This window comes from Anser brachyrhynchus, assembly GCF_964034855.1.
Source record: "Anser brachyrhynchus genome assembly, chromosome: 6".
Taxonomy (NCBI): domain Eukaryota; kingdom Metazoa; phylum Chordata; class Aves; order Anseriformes; family Anatidae; genus Anser; species Anser brachyrhynchus.
This window is the reverse complement of record NC_137700.1, coordinates 43,721,927-43,729,426: the sequence shown is the minus strand read 5'-3', so window position 1 is coordinate 43,729,426 and position 7,500 is coordinate 43,721,927. Positions and strand designations below refer to the sequence as shown.

The following is a 7,500-nucleotide window of genomic DNA, read 5'->3' as shown; positions in this document are numbered from 1 at the left end:
CGGTCAGCCGACTACTGTTCGTGGATTTGTGCATTGGTCAGCGCCGTATCTTTAGAGGACAAGGGTTGTGTTATCCTGTGTGGGAAGCGGTGCATTTATCCGTGTATTTCAATATATACAAATAAAGTGTCAATGCTGAAGTGGCAATAAGCTCCTCGTTGTGAAGTAGAGCTTCGTGTTGCTCTCCGTGTGGAGATCTGCTTTAAGACAGCGAATACACTGCCGTTTTCTTAATGACTGTCAGCGGTGGTGTGAGCAACGCATACAGTCATAGTTGTAATTATTTTCTCTTTTAGTTGTTTGCCCTACTATAATAAATGTGTTCAGGATATACGGAGATGTAAATACAAAATGTTCCAAGTGTCCTGGAGGATGGATGTGCTAACGTTTGTATCTTTCAGCTGAAGAAAGTAGCCTTTCCCCAAACAGTTCTCACAAGGAAGCATCACAGAGATCTCTGATTGTCTAGAAATTTAAATAAACAAACAAACAAAGAAAAAAAAAAACCAACCCTCTGGTAAAGTGAAATATCTGATGGCAAATGTGAGTTGTTCATTAGGGCCCACTATCTCCTTCTATTAAAGACTGTGAGTTAGCTATAGCCAGCAAAATCAGTTCTTGTATTTTGAAATACTTTAAGTTTCTCAACTTTTTATTTAGCATCAAAAAGACTATCTTCTTAAAAGGGATAGGGATATCAAAGGTGGAGAAAACTAAATAAATCAGTCCAAATATCCTCTGAAACTGTAGTTCCACCAACAGGATTAGCATCAGACAATAAAACTCGATGTTTTATACTCTGGATAATTCATACTAGGAGAACCGCCAGTAATGAGTTTAAATACTAGTTCCCTGATTTTTCCTAGCTCGTACTGGGCTGCGGGAGGTGAGGGCAAGGAGACTGCCTGCTCCTCGGCAGGGTCCTGCTGGGAGCCGGGCGCTGCTCCTCCTGTGCCCCCTTCCCACCAACAGTGGTGGGGGCACGGCCCCGTGGGCTGGCTCAAGGAGTCGGAGGGACTGGGAAAGAAACACAGTAAGCTGCGGAAGAAGAACACCATTTTTCTAACTCTGAACTCACACGTTATGGCTCCGTTATGCTGCTTTCTGGCACTGAACTCAGCATTTCTGAGCCTGAATTTTATTCTGCTTTTAGCAAATAGTTGTGGAAACCACTGACACTGCTAGTCTCTTATGGCTAAATTATGTGTTCGGAGTTAGCTGGAGTATAGATTTAGTCCTGCTGCTGTTGCACAGAGTCCATTGTAAGATAATTTGTCCCACTCAATTAGACTAAGTTGTCATGTGGGAAGTGCTGAGCCACCACAGCCGGGCGGCCGGCTCTACCAAAGCCAGCGTGCTCGGGGCTGGCGTGAGCAGAGCCCGCGGCCAGGCAGGGGCCGGGTGCTGTCACGGCGTTCGTGCCCCGGCCCAGTTGGTGGTCCTCTGGAGCGCTTCCTCCGGCGGTTCACAGAGGAGGCGGCGTTGGTTCCAGCCAACAATACTTCCGCCTTCCAACCTGGAGAGTAGGGAATTACAAAGAGAAATATATTAAAGAAGGATGAGGTGGAAAAGTCAAACACCAACCATTTAAAAGATTTGACAGCATCAAGGTTGCCTATTGTAACCTGAATTTCATCCCCTTTTTGGACGCAAAATCTGATAAGGTCCTCAAACGCATGCTGACTCCTCTTGCGTGTGACACTTTCTGGAGCTGGTGCCCGCTGTGCGTGTTTTCACGTGTAGCAAAGGAGTCGTACCTACATGGCCTTCTGTTCATTCCTCGACGAGCTTAGGTAACATTTCGTGCCTGAGGCAGGAGAAGGAAGGTATTACTCCTCTAGTTGGGTCCTGCTGACCCAAGGAATTAAGTCTCAAATACAGTTTCTATGTCTATTTCTGTCACACAGTTTCTGTGTCATATTCAACAAGTCATACCCACTTTTTCAGTGCTGCAGCATCCTTCTCTGTCTCGTTCACTGTTTCTGACACTTGGAGCTTTAATTTTAGGTGTGCTGAGTGCTCGCACTGCATCTGGTATCAGCAGGAACTGGTTTGTGGCCTATGCAATGAAAAGCTCTGAACACTTCTGGTTGTGCAGGGTGACTGGGACGTGGGACAGAGGGAGACCTTGACACTTACAAACTATAGACTAAATAAGACTTAAGGATATTCAGCTGGGGTGCGGTAGATCACTCACCGGTAAGCAAAGCTGTTGAGGACGGAGTGTGGATCTCCCGCAGCTTGTCGTGGTCCAGGTGGAGCCGGCCCTGAGGTCCAGAGCTGCCCCTGGGCAGTTGGCTGGGCCCTACGAAACGCTCCCGCACGTTCACACTGGCACCCGGTGTGTCCAGCCGTGCTCGTCTCTGTCTCTTTGTACTTTACCCTCACTGAAAGATAGTAATAGAGTAGTAATTTCACCTCGCAGAAGGGCTGTGCTGTTAATTTTGAAATGCTTAAGTGTGATGGGGAAGATGTCTGCGAGGAGGTTGATAAGACATCGACTTAATAAATGACAAGGTTAGGAAGATGTGCCCTGTGGAAGTCCTGGCGCTACATATTTTTCAGGGAATATAAAACACGTATGAGGTAATGTTAATGATCATTCTCCATCCTGTACACTGAGTAGAAGAGAGACTTTACATATAAGAAAGCGATAAAATATAATCGTATAATTTAATGCTGACAAATCAATGCTATGGAAAGATAGCCCAAGCATTTGTTAACTCGTGGGTAGTTAACAGTGAACAGTTCTTTAATGTAAAGCTTGTCTTTAATTTGCAGATATACATTAGTGAAAGCAGTAATGAAAAACTTATATTTATTTTAAGATATTTACAAATTGATGTGCTGTTCCATTTCAAATGAGAATGTAAAACAATGATTTTATCCTCTCACCGCTATAATCCTAATTTTTTAGTTGTTTAGCTGAAGGAAGTTTATAAATTAAAAAAAAAAAAGAAAGATCATAATCATTATACCAACAACAACACTGATTAATTAATTAGTGTTTACTGATATATGCAGCTATTCCAACTTTCAAAGTGTCCAGCGCAAAGCTAAATTACTTTGCTGTTGTTCTGGTTTGGCATTTATGGTAATTTGTCAAGCCTATATGCAGTAATGGATTGACTCATATAACGAAGGCTATAATTGCAGCTGTTAGGTGGGCCTTCTTTATCTCAGCCTGTCCGAGTCCCCATTCCTGCATGATTTCTTGCTGTGCCGAAGCCATGTGTGTCTTGTTTTGTTTTAATACATTACTGACCCAGGGTCTCAGGTTACTGGGGTTCCTGTCATACATTTAGTTCCACTCTCATAAAGCATTGCACAAAAAAATGCTGTAACAAGGTAACAATCATTGCTCAATATACTAAGTATAAATGTCAGAGTGTAAAACTTGACTGCAGGAGAGCAGTGCAGGGGGAGATAATAATTGAAAATAGGACACTCCAAGCTATAACAGCACGGCTCTGAGTTATAAGGGCTCCTTCAGCATCGTGCAATATGTCTGCTATGTCCTGCTTATCGTTAAAAGCTTGATATTAGCCACCTCTTTGCTACATATATTACACCGTATTGGCACGTTTTGTTTCGGTAGGCAGAAATGTTCTGGCGACCTCACCCCTCCACGTTCTCCTCCACAGTGGCAGGTATAACATGAGCCACGGCATCATCACCAGCTTGCCACGGGAACCTGGAGTAGCGTTGCGTTGGACAGAAAATTTAGTAGAACAAAGCATATGTTTAATAGTTTAGCACTTTTTAAGTGTCCTCTCCTTTGGTGATGATACCCTTACCCTGACACACCACTTACTTTTAGAAGTGTCTAAGTCTGACACCAGATGTTTCAGAAACTTGTCTTTTAATCCTTGATAACTTACATAATTGAAGAAGTTAACAGGTTGTTCACTTAATAGGGATCATTTATACAGGATTTTTTTAATAACTTGCTGGAAGGGGGAAAAACCACTCTTGGCTAATATGAAGCATATTTTGCATTTATTATGGGAAAAAAATTTTCAGGTAGGAGGTGAGGAGACAATTTGGGAATTTTCGTTAGCTGAAAAACTGCATATTAAACATGAATTGTGATTTTCCATCTGGCCCTACTGGTTAGGAAGCTGCAGTTGGGCATGATCTTCACTGTCAATCAACAGTCCCCAACTGCGAGATGCAAACCTCATGACGAAGCCCACCCCAACTCATTAAACCAAAGCAAACTGTATGAAGTGCGCCGCTGTGTGATTTTAATATTTGGTGCATGTGACAGGATCATTTTAGTGATTTGCAGGATTTATCTCCTCTTAAAAGTACTGCCTAAGGCTACTCTAATTGGTAGGAAAGCAAATTCCCCCTTCTCCTCCTGTCACTCTTTGTTTTATTTACTGAGAACTGCCGAAACCTATTTACACAATAATGAGGATAAATCACCGTGATGCTTTCAACACAAAGAGAAATGTTGCGTGAGTTGAAAGCTGTACAATTAAAACTAAATTCAAAATATTTCTGAAGTAGTGTCTACAGTTAGTGATAGTGAAATAAAATTAAGACAAACGATATGAGTGTACATTGCGACTCGTTCAGATAGACAGTTAAAATCAGAATTCTTGAGGCATCTTTTATGACGGACAATTTCATTGAAGATCGCAATTAAGTAAATGTATGTAAGTTGCTCACAATCGTCCAGATGTTCCCCCTAGATATGTACGCAGCTATTTCATTTTCTTCGTGGATGCGGAGCTCAGCTCCTTCCACCGCGGTCGACTCCTCCAGCGGGCACTCCCTGTACCTTGGTGGCTGAGGCTGGGGTGTCACAGGCAGAGGATCGCTTCACGGTGCAGGCAGCAGGCTGCGCCCCATTCACTCACTTGGCAGAGGGGTGACAGCTTCGAGAACAGCCTCGCCAGAGGCTGGAGAACCCTTGAAAGCAGAGCGAGCGGTGCCAGTGCCACCTCCGACCGCAGCCACTGGGCGCTCCTGGGGTCTGCTGCTCTGGGCGGCCCGGCACCAAAAGACGATTTCCAGATCAGTTTCCCCCGGCTCACTTTTAGGGGGGGAACTAAATGCAGAATGGGTGACAGGCCTGGCAGCTGGGGCCTGACTCCGTTCTGGCCTGTAGAGCCCCACTGAAGTGCTCTGCTCTACGAACGCTGTCTCGACATCTCCGACATTTGGCAATAAACAGGACACTCCTGAAGCACGCACCTACAAATACCGTGTATCGCTCTTGCGATACGTTTTGGATGTGCTTTGATAAATAATAATTAAAAGTTGATTTAAGATATATTCCACTGAGAGATCTTTGCGCTTACCTAATATTTAGCCCCTGCTGTAATGAGCAGATGTAGAGCAGAGCAAGGCCGCCTGTATCGGGCGGGTGGCACCGACCGAACCCCTCTGCAGGGCATGCCGCGGCTGCTCGGGTGTGTGCTGTGGTGTGAGCCCCTCGGCCTAAAACGAGGCCATGCCGCTGAAACTGAGGAGCCACTGTGTGCACCATGAAGAAAACGTCATGTCTTTTGAGATCAGGTGTCTTCTGTGTGCGGGACACAGGCAGGTGGCAGGTGCTTGGCGGTGTTTGGGAGAGGTGACAAAACCATGGCGAGGTCCCGTCGGTGGCCCCGGCCGCTCGTCCCTGCTCCTGCTGGTTTAACAGCTCTTGCTGAGGCTCCAGCACAGAACACATATCTTCCTTGCTGTTAAGTGCAATGTAAGATACCAATAAGTGTAATCATGAATAATTAAAGATGTACCTCTTATTAGAACACAGGTTTTACGCTATCTGTAAACGGAGCTGCATTTTCATTGAAGCAAATAGGAAAAAAATTCTTTGCACGGAAGCTTTGCAAGGTATTCTTCACAAATGTTACAATAAAGTATTTAAATAGCACTACAAAATTACAACATTAATATAAAAACTTTTAAAATATTAAGGTCAAAATAACCTTTTGCAGAAGGTACAAGTCCGTTGATTCCAGTGGAGTTGCATTACCTTATGCCACCAGGTGGTCATTGCGTCTATGTAAAATCTGAAGAGTTGCCTCTTTGGTTTAGATCCCACAATAACTGATACCAATGGCAAAAATCCCGTTGATATTAGTGTCGGAGGACCTGGCCCTGTAGCAGCAATATGCACAGAGGTTGGTAAAAGTCTGTTCCTTATGGCAAATCGCATGGTCGGAGTGTGAGTTGCGCTCACAGCCGGTTCCGTGTGCAACACCCGTAGGCAACCCATGGCCCTGGGCGTCGCTCCCACAGGGCAGCTGATCCATGCACCATCCCTCTGGACCCCGTCCCAGTGTGTCCCCAGGCATGCTGCAAATCGTCCCTCCGGGGGTGGCAGACAGCAGGGCCCGGCGGGCGGCCCCACAGACAGCAGCACGGCTTGCTGCCCGCGGTGTGGCCCTGTGGCTCCTGCCCTGGCCAAGGCTGACCGCTCGTCTTCAAACTGTGCTTTTTGTCCCCTACCTTGTGCCCCCGAACCGCGCCTGGGGTTATCTGTACTTGTTTCCTTGCGTCCTTCTTTAGCCGGTGAATTTGCTTCCAGGCAACAATATTAAGATGTAGTTTTCTGGTTATGTAATTATGAAGTTGCAATCCATTAATGTCTACATGTTCTCATGTTTCCACACATGTCACTTACTACCAAGAAACTGAGACTGAAGTAAGCGTGGGGGTGAAATGGTGGAGCTCAAGGTTAAATTTTAAATGTCTTTCCTTAAATAACATTTTTATTTTTATTGTAATTTCGTTAAATGTAAATATTCTAGAACTGATCCTAAACTAATAGTCCTAATGCCTGCTGCTTACATGTGCCTTTAGAAGACTTTTGCCTGCAGAGGACTTTCAGCGCTAGCCCCTAAACTTCTCAAAATATGCTTGAAAAGCACTGCACTTTTCTATATACAGTGCATCTTGACAGTTTAGGTGATGACTGCTCAGTTATACTGAAAAAAATTCAGATAAGCAGATTTTAGCACATTTACCATGTCTTTTAACTTCATCTGACACTGTTTGGATGGAGGATGAGAGAAGTATATTTTTATATCCCATGGGAGTTACTTTATGATGACTCTTTCAAGGTGAATATTGGCATTTATTTAGCCTGAGCAGAAAATAAAAAAGAACGTATAGGAGCATGAATGTGGAAATGCCAGAGTCAGCAAAGAGTCATTTATTTTGTTGCTTTGAATTGCTATACCTCAAACGTAGCTAAATCTAAGTTAATTTAAAGTTTCTCCTGAGAAATTCATATCAAATTAAAGTGTTTCTCTGCAGCGATGACAAGAGCAGGGAACACATCTGAATTTCCTCCAAATTATAGTCTATTTTTACAGTCTCATAAGATTTCCCTTTGTGGATCCTATTCTACAGTCTTTGAAAGAAAATTAATTTAACTAATGACAACTTAGAGTAAAGCATCAATCAAAGAAGGGAGAAATGGCATGACAACAGCTGAAGAGAGCAGCTTAGTAAAAGAAAGAAAGATCATTTTCCACC

General features: G+C 44.0%; 1 protein-coding gene and 1 long non-coding RNA gene across 15 annotated transcripts in view; both read left to right on the top strand.

Moving 5' to 3' along the window:
• Window positions 1-7,500, top strand: part of EBF3 (EBF transcription factor 3) — a 128,122-nt gene that overhangs the window by 49,619 nt on the left and 71,003 nt on the right. The window lies entirely within an intron of this gene.
• LOC308196902 overlaps window positions 1-7,500 on the top strand; it is a 25,697-nt gene that overhangs the window by 3,512 nt on the left and 14,685 nt on the right. Inside the window, exon 1 of the long non-coding RNA XR_013952494.1 lies at window positions 1-7,500. This exon is cut by the window's left edge and continues 3,512 nt beyond it; it is cut by the window's right edge and continues 7,174 nt beyond it. This is a non-coding gene — a long non-coding RNA (uncharacterized lncRNA).